At 40.9% G+C, this 12,600-nt stretch overlaps 1 protein-coding gene across 1 annotated transcript in view; it reads left to right on the top strand.

The window, feature by feature from the left end:
* LOC135513818 (succinyl-CoA:3-ketoacid coenzyme A transferase 1, mitochondrial-like) overlaps positions 1 to 12,600 on the top strand; it is a 111,095-nt gene that overhangs the window by 74,592 nt on the left and 23,903 nt on the right. The window lies entirely within an intron of this gene.

Below are 12,600 nucleotides of genomic sequence, written 5' to 3'. Positions count from 1 at the left end.
AAAACGTTCCCGTTTTAAACAAGATATTTTGTCACGAAAAGATGCTCGACTATGCATATAATTGACAGATTTGGAAAGAAAACACTCTGACGTTTCCAAAACTGCAAAGATATTGTCTGTGAGTGCCCCAGAACTAATGCTACAGGTGAAACCAAGATGAAATTTCATACAGGAAATGCCACAGATTTTGAATGCGCTGTGTTCCAATGTCTCCTTATATGGCTGTGAATGCGCCAGGAATGAGCCTACGCTTTCTGTCGTTTCCCCAAGGTGTCTGCAGCATTGTGACGTATTTGTAGGCATATCATTGGAAGATTGACCATAAGAGACTACATTTACCAGGTGTCCGCTTGGGGTCCTCCGTCGAAATTATTGCGCAATCTCCAGCTGCGTCCACTTTTCCATTAGGTTCAGAGGAGAAAGGCAACTGCCACGAATGATTTATCATCGAATAGATATGTGAAAAACACCTTGAGGATTGATTCTAAACAACGTTTGCCATGTTTCTGTCGATATTATGGAGTTAATTTGGAAAAAAGTTTGGCGTTGTAATGACTGAATTTTCGTTTTTTTTTTTCTTAACCAAACGTGATGAACAAAACGGAGCGATTTCTCCTTACACAAATAATCTTTTTTGAAAAACTGAACATTTGCTATCTAACTGAGAGTCTCCTCATTGAAAACATCCGAAGTTCTTCAAAGGTAAATTGTTTTATTTGAATGCTTTTCTTGTTTTTGTGAAAATGTTGCCAGCTGAATGCTAGGCTTAATGCTATGCTAGCTATCAATACTCTTACACAAATGCTTGTGTAGCTATGGTTGAAAAGCATATTTTGAAAATCTGAGATGACAGTGTTGTTAACAAAAGGCTAAGCTTGTGAGCCAATATATTTATTTAATTTCATTTGCGATTTTCATGAATAGTTAACGTTGCGTTATGCTAATGAGCTTGAGGCTATGATTACGCTCCCGGATACGGGATTGCTCGACGCTAGTACAAGTAACGAGTGGAGGACAGAGGAGCCTCTTAAAGAAGAAGTTACAGGTCTGTGGGAGCCAGAAATCTTGCTTGTTTGTAGGTGACGAAATACTGATTTTCAACCATAATTTGCAAATAAATTCATAAAAAATCCTACAATGTGATTTTCTGGATTTTTTTTCTTCTCATTTTGTCTGTCATAGTTGAAGTGTACCTATGATGAAAATTACAGGCCTCTCTCATCTTTTTAAGTGGGTGAACTTGCACAATTGGTGGCTGACTAATAATTCTTTGCCCCACTGTATGTCTGAGTAAGTTGAGACAATAGCCTTTTCTCCACTTCAACTTGACCTTATGGAGAACCTTACCCTTACAAGTTTCCTCTTTCAGTTCAGATAAATACAATGGCTTTAAACTGTTGGCAAAGCCTATCTTTTTTTTCCTCCATTTTAATATAATTTATTTTTTATGTTTTCTAATTTAAATAAAAAATGTTCTACCTTTTTTATTTAACTAGGCAAGTCAGAATGACAGATCTTTACCTTTTCAGCTTAGGGATTCGATCTTGCAAACTTTCGGTTCCTAGTCCAATACTCTAACCACTAGGCTACCTGCCTATGAGTCAAGCTGGGTCCCAAGTGGCTCTTTCTGTCACACCCTGATCAGTTTCACCTGTCCTCGTTATTGTCTGAAATCCCTCCAGATGTCGCTTGTTTTCCCCAGTGTTTCCTGTCTCTCTGTGCCAGTTCGTCTTGTATGTTTCCAAGTCAACCAGTGGTTTTCCTACTTTTTTGCATTCTCCTTTTTCTAGTCCTCCTGGTTTTGACCCTTGCCTGTTTTATGTACTTTGTACCCGCCTACCTGACCATTCTGCTTGCCTTGACTACGAGCCTGTCTGCCACTCTGTACCTCCTGGACTCTGATCGGGTTTTGACCTTTTTGCCTGTCCACGGCCATTCTCTTGCGTACCCCTTTGGATGAATAAACATTGTAGGACTCCAACCATCTTCATTTGGGTCTTTCCTTGTGCCTTGATACTTTCTGTTGAAAAAGGATGAAGACGAGTTTCTGATTAGAAGTGTGATTATAATGACTTCAAATATAGTGAGAACGTGTTTTATGATGCAGCTGTTATATTAGTCATAGATTAGGATCTCTATAGAATTATGGATTATCTTTCATTGTCATGTAGATTTGCCTCTAATGAATGAACAAACAAATAAAATGACAAACTGGGCCAATGCTGAAGTACTGGACTAAAGCGCTGACTGTATTAAAGTTTATTGGTTCTGAAGTGTGGCACTCAGAAGGCCATGTTGCAGCCCTGGCTGTGGAACTACTATGGGGATAGATGTAGATGTACACATTCCCATAGCCCAGTACCTGTATTGTGGGTTCAATAAGGCAAGCTTCCAGCATGTGAAAGAAACCAATCAGAGCAGGGAGAAAATTAAGAACCTGATAGTTTGGTATGAGCTGCAGGGTTAATGTCATGTAAGTTAATTAAATTACAAAACTACTCCTCCCCTTGTCCGACGTTTGGGGGTAGATGTATTTTGTTAATGCCGCACAAGGCGCACAATACCATTGGCTGACTAGACAGGCGGACATGATGAAAACACCAGTGGCTTGGCATTATATTTGCATGTTGTCCAGACACCGTTTGCGTCTGTGTACCAGCCACCTTCACACCTTAACTCAATGTTAAACTACTAGAACAAGTTCTAAACTGCTTGCTGTTCTGAAATAGGGCTCAGAATTTCCAGGGACTTGGTGCTGATATGATATGTATTGTATTTTGATACTGTGATTGTAATGCGATTTGATTTTCTAAACATATTGCCCAATATAGGTCTGCTGCAGAGAGTTGAAAGAGAGCATGAGAAAACTAGTTTTCGATCAGTCATCGAAATAAAAGTGCTGAAAACATGTTGGTTCACTATTTAAAAAGAAGCTGGAGAAGCTATATGATAAAATATACCAGTTTTGGCACAGGTTCAGCCAACCCGCGCCAGCGAACGCTACCTACAGTAGCATTAAATATATATTGTATTTGTTTTTACAAATCGATACTTGGAGTCAAATACTGAAATAATATCACAATATGTAATTGTTGATTTTTTTTCTCTCCCCTCACCATCACTATTCTGAAGATGAACAATTCCACCAAAATACCAAAAACATAATAAGTCAGTGGTGATATCGATCCGTTTCATTTAACCCTCCAACCTCTAAAAATCTGCAGGAAGCCGTATTGTTGTATGCAGCTGCTGTTTGTTTGAAATAACTCTAGTGGAAAGGGGGGGGGGGGTTCCAATGGCTGTTGAATAAATATCAATAGAACAACAATGGAGTGATTCATGTGAGAGGACTGGACTATAGTTCCCTCAGTGGTCAGATTTACTGTTGCCAAGCAATGAAGCTCCATCGGACAAAATATCTACCTGATTGGTGACTGTCCATATTTTGATGAAATATGTGAGATTACATTAGAATTAAGGATGAAAGCGCTCTCTCTCACTCTCTTGTTCTTTATCTATTTAAACCAAGGAAACACACACACCCTCTCACTCACACACACACACACACACACTAGATAAGGCTCTGTTTTTCCCTCCGGATCGAGCTGCATTGGGATCAAAGTGTTTTCAGATAATCACATTGAAAGCTTATAGATCTGACGGAGAGCAAATGCAGTCTAACCCTGGTATAGACACAGGGCAAATCAGCCTACTCTCCTCAATCAACCGTTCTTATGTTGTTACGGTGCTGTTGTCTCCCAATGTTTAAATCTAAATGCAGGTAGCCTAGTGGTTAGAGCGTTGGGCCAGTAACCGAATCCCAGAGCTGACAAGGTAAAAATTGGTCATTCTTCCCCTTTAAAAAGGCAGTTAACCCGCTGTTCCCCGGTAGGCCATCATTGTAAATAAGAATTTGTTTTTAAATGACTTGCCTAGTTAAATAAAGGTAAAATATATATACACACTACCGTTCAAAATTTTGGGGTCACTTAGAAATGTACTTGTTTTTTTGTTTTTTTAAATAACATCAAATTGAACAGAAATAATTAGAAAACCCTTTTGCAATTTTGTTAGCACGGCTGAAAACTGTTGTGCTTATTAAAGAAGCAATTTCAACTGGCCTTCTTTACACTAGTTGAGTATCTGGAGCATCAGCATTTGGGTTTGATTACAGGCTCAAAATGGCCAGAAACAAACAACTTTCTTCTGAAACTCGTCAGTCTATTCTTGTTCTGAGAAATTAAGACTATGCCATGTGAGAAATTGTCAAGAAACTGAAAATCTCATACAACGCTGTGTACTACTCTCTTCACAGAACTGCAAACGGGCTCTAACCAGAATAGAAAGAGTGGGAGGCCCTGGTGCACAACTGAGCAACAGGACATTAGTGTGTCTAGTTTGAGAAACAGACGCCTCAAGTCCTCAACTGGCAGCTTTATTAAATAGTTCCCGCAAAACACCAGTCTCAACGTCAACAGTGAAGAGGCGACTCCGGGATGCTGGCCTTCTAGGCAGAGTTCCTCTGTCCAGTGTCTGTGTTCTTTTGCCCATCTTAATCTTTTATTTTTATTGGCCAGTCTGAGATATGGCTTTTTCTTTGCAACTCTGCCTAGAAGGCCAACATCCCGGAGTCGACTCTTCACTGTTGACGTTGAGACGGTGTTTTATGGGTTTATTTAATGGGACTGCCGTGCAGAAATATCAGCCCACAGAGAGAAGCACGAGATTGAACATCACTCAACTTTCTAGAGCAGCGGTCTCCAACCGGTCGATCAAGATCCAACCGGCATTCCTAGTCGATCGCCAAACATTTCTGTGAAAAACCCAACAATAAATTCAGCTGCCCTGCATGCCGGGTAGGCAAACTTGCCATTTTGAACCATTTTATGTCTCTGAAGATGCAAACACTGCCTTCCTGGCGGGCCCAGAGTGCAAATCACATGCACTATAGGCCTACCGCTGGCCAATCGAATGGCTTAGATGACCGTGTCTGCAGTAACATAGCAGGGATAAAAGGCTACAGCAAAGTTGATACTGTGAGATTTCAAAACGTTTATAACCATAACTAGAGAGAGCCGGTCAACGAATACAGCAAAGAGATGCTGTTTTTATGAGTGAGTTCATGTTTAAGTTCTTACTCAGCACTGTCAACAGTTTGTATTCAACACTTTTATAAACCATAAAATACATGTTCTTCCTATTTCCACTCAGCGCTACAACAAGCACTGCAGCAGCAATGAATGAGTAGGAAAGTGTATCTATAGGCTGGCATTGTTGTTATTAGTGGCTTGTTTTTTTAAATATCGAACAATATTTAACATTCTCTGTTCATAAGAGTAACAACATGAATTTGTGCATGAGGCAGAAATAATGCGGTGCGACTCGAGTTTCGCCATCAACTGGAAGATGGTGTCCCTTTTTGATCAGTGTCAGTGGAGGAAAGGGAGAGCGGAGGGATGTTGAGAGATGGACCCTCAGTCTGCTGCTCTCTCCCTCCACTGAGACTGACCATCAGATGCAGGCTTCATCAGCCTAGTAAAGTAAAATAATTTAAATGTATGCTCACTCAGCTGTGCTTCACAAGTAATACAACAACAGATCTATTACCAGTGTGATATTTAAATCTATATTTTTTTAAATGGCCTGAACAACAATGCATTCATTGGAAGGGAAATTCAAGCAAAGCCAATATGCAGTGAAAATTTATTGGGCCTATAGTTTACTGCACAAACCTCATTACTACAGAACTGTTTTTAATTGGTTAATGTTGCATAGACTTACGTTTTTTAAGTTATGTAAAAACAAATGTCTATCGGCTCGCATTTTGACTCGGTGATCTTGACTCAGTAAAGGTTGGTGACCACTGTTCTAGAGTTTTCCCTGTTAACATATCAACGTTTCCCTTTACTGTGGCAATTGTCCTCGAATCAACGCAAAATTAGCCACTTGTTATTGAAACATACCGAAAGAAAACAAGCTATGCAAGAGATGATGTTGTAGGCAGAACACAAAGGAGTAGGATTCTATTGCATTGACACGCACTGCTCATTGCCATATATGGATCTGTGCCATTTCCTTTGAACTGTGTTTACAGCATGAGCGGTCGTGAGGAGATGCGCTTGTTTTGAGATCAAAGCGAGAGCTGCATGTAGCCACGTGCACATTTTGTTCATATCCTTTGCATTTTGTTCATATCCTATGCATTTTCTCCATTGTTTTTATGGTAGGCCACTAGTAGTTCTCCATTATGATCAAATAGCCACAGTAGCCTACTTGGCCACTGTTAAAACTGTAACTTAAAGCAGGTACAGCCTCCGTGTTCACAGTAAATGCCCGCTGGAAGCCAAGACTTTGGTTGAAGCCATGACTGAGTTCCTAGTTATTAAAAAAAAGTCATAAATGGGGTTCCCTGCACGCGCACGCTCACACACACACACACACACACACACACATGCACGATCTAGGATCGTTTAGGGCAAGAGTTAATCATTGTTGACGATAGGAAAAAGGGTACAGTGTCCTTTCACAGAGTGACTACCTAGTGTCAAACTCACACAACTGACAATTTCATTTTTTGTGTGTGATTACATTTTTCCTTTTGTCCACCTGAGATTTAGTGTCCATTTACAGTTGAAGTCGCAAGTTTACATACACTTAGGTTGGAGTCATTAAAACTAATTTTTCAACCACTACAAATTTCTTGTTAATTAACAAACTCTAGTTTTGGAAAGTCAGTTAGGACATCTGCGTTGTGCATGCCACAAGTAATTTTTTCAACAATTGTTTACAGACAGATTATTTCACTTATTATTCACTGTATCACAATTCCAGTGGGTCAGAAGTTTACATACACTGAGTTGACTGTGCCTTTAAACAGCTTGGAAAATTACAGAAAATTATGTCATGTCTTTAGAAGTTTCTGATAGGCTAATTGACAATTTGAGTCAATTGGAGGTGAACCTGTGGATGTATTTCAAGGCCTTCCTTCAAACTCAGTGCCTCTGGGAAAATCAAAAGAAATCAGCCAAGACATCAGAAAAACATTTGTCGACCTTCACAAGTTTGGTTCCTCCTTGGGAACAATTTCCAAACGCTTGAAGCTACCACGTTCATCTGTACAAACAATTCTATGTAAGTATAAACCCCAATGGACCACTCAGCCGTCATACCGCTCAGGAAGGAGACGCGTTCTGTCTCTTCGAGATGAGCATACTTTGGTGCGAAAAGTGCAAATCAATCCCAGAACAACAGCAAAGGACCTTGTGATGATGCTGGAGGAAACAGGTACAAAAGTATCTATATCCACAGTACAACGAGTCCTATATTGACATAACCTGAAAGGCCGCTCAGCAAGGAAGAAGCCACTGCTCCAAAACCTCCATAAAAAAGCCAGACTACGGTTTGCAACTGCACATGAGGATGAAGATCGTACTTTTTGGAGAAATGTCCTATGGTTTGTTGAAACGAAAATAAAACTGTTTGGCCATATGACCATTGTTATGTTTGGAGGAAAAAGGGAGAGGCTTGCAAGGCGAAGAACACCATCCCAACCGTGACGCACGGGGGTGGCAGCATCATGCTGTGTTGGTGCTTTGCTGCAGGAGGGACTGGTGCACTTCACAAAATAGATGGCATCATGGGGTAGGAAAATGATGTGGTTATATTGAAGCAACATCACAAGACATCAGTCAGGAAGTTAAAGCTTGCTCGCAAATGGGTCTTCCAAATGAATAATGACTCCAAGCATACTTCCAAAGTTGTGGCAAAATGGCTTAAGGAAAACAAAGTGAAGGTATTGGAGTGGCCATCACAAATCCTATAGAAAATTTGTGGGCAGAACTGAAAAACCGTGTGCAAGCAAGGAGGCCTACAAACCTGACTCAGTGACACTTGCTCTGTCAGTAGCAATGGGTCAAAATTCACCCAACTTATTGTTGGAAGCTTGTGCAAGGCTACCCGGAACATTTGACCCAAGTTAAACAATTTGTAGGCAATGGTACCAAATACTAATTGAGTGTATGTAAAGTTCTGATCCACTGGGAATGTGATGAAAGAAATATAAGCTGAAATAAATAATTTCCTCTGCTATTATTGTGACATTTCACATTCTTCAAATATAGTGCTGATCCTAATTGACCGAAGACAGGGAGTTTCTACTAGGGTTAAATGTCAGAAATTGTGAAAAACTTAGTACAACACACCTGCTTCAGAAGGTTTGCTCAACCGAATGTATTTTCCTATGTGTTGCTTTCATTTATTCAGTGTGACAAGGAATGAAGAAGAGATCTGGAGCGGGAACAACTTTATTGGGTGAAATTCATTCCCTCCCTCCCATCCTCTCACTCTCTACCTCACCCAAACTCTAATGCATACTGTATTCGTATACTGTAAGGAATACTGACAGACTGTATAAACACATACCAACCATATATCCCCTGGATATTCAACAAAGTGCCGTGCAGGCATTTGTGATTGATGAGCGAAGCAGCTTTTAAATGGGTTTTTCAGTCATCTCACCCCCTGGGCATGTGCATGCCAGGAAAGCTCATTGGACACAGAGAAATGAGAGACCTGCGTATAATTTTTCTCCCACTTGGCAATCCAATTTTGATGTTCTAATTAGATTTTTCTTCACTGGTTTTGGAAACAAATGTTTTCTCTAGTCTGTATTGAATGCAGACCTCAATACTGTGTGTGTGTGTGTGTGTGTGTGTGTGTGTGTGTGTGTGTGTGTGTGTGTGTGTGTTTTCGTGTTTTCACTGTGTCCATTAACAAGAAATAAGCTGGCTGGGGCTGGACTCTGAAGTAATACAGTGTTTATTCAGTTGTATTCCCCACTGGGCAGACTGTTAATATGCCTCTCTCTACAGTGCATTACTGTATACAGTGCCAGTTTGGTTTAGCCTCTGGATTTGAAAGAGAGCTATGCTCAGGCCTACGTAAGAGAAAAGCTAACAACTGGCAACATACTCTGTTTCGGGTTGTTATGTGTGGAAGATGTGTTACTTTATGTTCTGTTTCGGTTGTTACTGGTGGAAGATGTGTTACTTTATGTTCTGTTTCGGTTGTTACTGGTGGCATGTGTGGAAGATGTGTTACTTTACATACTGTATCGGCTGTTACTGGAGGCATGTGTGGAAGATGTGTTACTTTACGTACTGTATCGGTTGTTACTGGTGGCATGTGTGGAAGATACGTTACTTTACGTACTGTATCGGTTGTTACTGGTGGCATGTGTGGAAGATGTGTTACTTTACGTACTGTATCGGCTGTTACTGGTGGCATGTGTGGAAGATGTGTTACTTTACGTACTGTATCGGTTGTTACTGGTGGCATGTGTGGAAGATGTGTTACTTTACGTACTGTATCGGTTGTTACTGGTGGCATGTGTGGAAGATGTGTTACTTTACGTACTGTATCGGTTGTTACTGGTGGCATGTGTGGAAGATACGTTACTTTACGTACTGTATCGGTTGTTACTGGTGGCATGTGTGGAAGATGTGTTACTTTACATACTGTATCGGTTGTTACTGGTGGCATGTGTGGAAGATACTTTACGTACTGTATCGGTTGTTACTGGTGGCATGTGTGGAAGATGTGTTACTTTACGTACTGTATCGGTTGTTACTGGTGGCATGTGTGGAAGATGTGTTACTTTACGTACTGTATCGGTTGTTACTGGTGGCATGTGTGGAAGATGTTACTTTACGTACTGTATCGGTTGTTACTGGTGGCATGTGTGGAAGATGTTACTTTACATACTGTATCGGTTGTTACTGGTGGCATGTGTGGAAGATGTTACTTTACGTACTGTATCGGTTGTTACTGGTGGCATGTGTGGAAGATGTTACTTTACGTACTGTATCGGTTGTTACTGGAGGCATGTGTGGAAGATGTTACTTTACATACTGTATCGGTTGTTACTGGTGGCATGTGTGGAAGATGTTACTTTACATACTGTATCGGTTGTTACTGGAGGCATGTGTGGAAGATACGTTACTTTACGTACTGTATCGGTTGTTACTGGTGGCATGTGTGGAAGATGTGTTACTTTACGTACTGTATCGGTTGTTACTGGTGGCATGTGTGGAAGATACGTTACTTTACGTACTGTATCGGTTGTTACTGGTGGCATGTGTGGAAGATGTGTTACTTTACATACTGTATCGGTTGTTACTGGTGGCATGTGTGGAAGATACTTTACGTACTGTATCGGTTGTTACTGGTGGCATGTGTGGAAGATGTGTTACTTTACGTACTGTATCGGTTGTTACTGGTGGCATGTGTGGAAGATGTGTTACTTTACATACTGTATCGGTTGTTACTGGTGGCATGTGTGGAAGATACGTTACTTTACATACTGTATCGGTTGTTACTGGTGGCATGTGTGGAAGATGTGTTACTTTACGTACTGTATCGGTTGTTACTGGTGGCATGTGTGGAAGATGTGTTACTTTACATACTGTATCGGTTGTTACTGGTGGCATGTGTGGAAGATACGTTACTTTACATACTGTATCGGTTGTTACTGGTGGCATGTGTGGAAGATGTGTTACTTTACGTACTGTATCGGTTGTTACTGGTGGCATGTGTGGAAGATGTGTTACTTTACGTACTGTATCGGTTGTTACTGGTGGCATGTGTGGAAGATACGTTACTTTACGTACTGTATCGGTTGTTACTGGTGGCATGTGTGGAAGATGTGTTACTTTACATACTGTATCGGTTGTTACTGGTGGCATGTGTGGAAGATACTTTACGTACTGTATCGGTTGTTACTGGTGGCATGTGTGGAAGATGTGTTACTTTACGTACTGTATCGGTTGTTACTGGTGGCATGTGTGGAAGATGTGTTACTTTACGTACTGTATCGGTTGTTACTGGTGGCATGTGTGGAAGATGTTACTTTACGTACTGTATCGGTTGTTACTGGTGGCATGTGTGGAAGATGTTACTTTACATACTGTATCGGTTGTTACTGGTGGCATGTGTGGAAGATGTTACTTTACGTACTGTATCGGTTGTTACTGGTGGCATGTGTGGAAGATGTTACTTTACGTACTGTATCGGTTGTTACTGGAGGCATGTGTGGAAGATGTTACTTTACATACTGTATCGGTTGTTACTGGTGGCATGTGTGGAAGATGTTACTTTACATACTGTATCGGTTGTTACTGGTGGCATGTGTGGAAGATACGTTACTTTACGTACTGTATCGGTTGTTACTGGTGGCATGTGTGGAAGATGTGTTACTTTACGTACTGTATCGGTTGTTACTGGTGGCATGTGTGGAAGATACGTTACTTTACGTACTGTATCGGTTGTTACTGGTGGCATGTGTGGAAGATGTGTTACTTTACATACTGTATCGGTTGTTACTGGTGGCATGTGTGGAAGATACTTTACGTACTGTATCGGTTGTTACTGGTGGCATGTGTGGAAGATGTGTTACTTTACGTACTGTATCGGTTGTTACTGGTGGCATGTGTGGAAGATGTGTTACTTTACATACTGTATCGGTTGTTACTGGTGGCATGTGTGGAAGATACGTTACTTTACATACTGTATCGGTTGTTACTGGTGGCATGTGTGGAAGATGTGTTACTTTACGTACTGTATCGGCTGTTACTGGTGGCATGTGTGGAAGATGTGTTACTTTACGTACTGTATTGGTTGTTACTGGAGGCATGTGTGGAAGATGTGTTACTTTACGTACTGTATTGGTTGTTACTGGAGGCATGTGTGGAAGATGTGTTACTTTACGTACTGTATCGGTTGTTACTGGTGGCATGTGTGGAAGATGTGTTACTTTACATACTGTATCGGTTGTTACTGGAGGCATGTGTGGAAGATGTGTTACTTTACGTACTGTATTGGTTGTTACTGGTGGCATGTGTGGAAGATACGTTACTTTACGTACTGTATCGGTTGTTACTGGTGGCATGTGTGGAAGATACTTTACATACTGTATCGGTTGTTACTGGTGGCATGTGTGGAAGATGTGTTACTTTACGTACTGTATCGGTTGTTACTGGTGGCATGTGTGGAAGATGTTACTTTACGTACTGTATCGGTTGTTACTGGTGGCATGTGTGGAAGATGTGTTACTTTACGTACTGTATCGGTTGTTACTGGTGGCATGTGTGGAAGATGTGTTACTTTACGTACTGTATCGGTTGTTACTGGTGGCATGTGTGGAAGATGTGTTACTTTACGTACTGTATCGGTTGTTACTGGTGGCATGTGTGGAAGATGTGTTACTTTACGTACTGTATCGGTTGTTACTGGTGGCATGTGTGGAAGATGTGTTACTTTACGTACTGTATCGGTTGTTACTGGTGGCATGTGTGGAAGATGTGTTACTTTACGTACTGTATCGGTTGTTACTGGTGGCATGTGTGGAAGATGTGTTACTTTACGTACTGTATCGGTTGTTACTGGTGGCATGTGTGGAAGATGTGTTACTTTACGTACTGTATCGGTTGTTACTGGTGGCATGTGTGGAAGATGTGTTACTTTACGTACTGTATCGGTTGTTACTGGTGGCATGTGTGGAAGATGTGTTACTTTACGTACTGTATCGGTTGTTACTGGTGGCAT

The sequence above is a fragment of the Oncorhynchus masou genome, chromosome 25 (assembly GCF_036934945.1).
Source record: "Oncorhynchus masou masou isolate Uvic2021 chromosome 25, UVic_Omas_1.1, whole genome shotgun sequence".
In the NCBI taxonomy this organism is placed as follows: domain Eukaryota; kingdom Metazoa; phylum Chordata; class Actinopteri; order Salmoniformes; family Salmonidae; genus Oncorhynchus; species Oncorhynchus masou.
The sequence above is the reverse complement of the archived record's forward strand: the minus strand, read 5'-3'. Positions and strand labels throughout refer to the sequence as shown.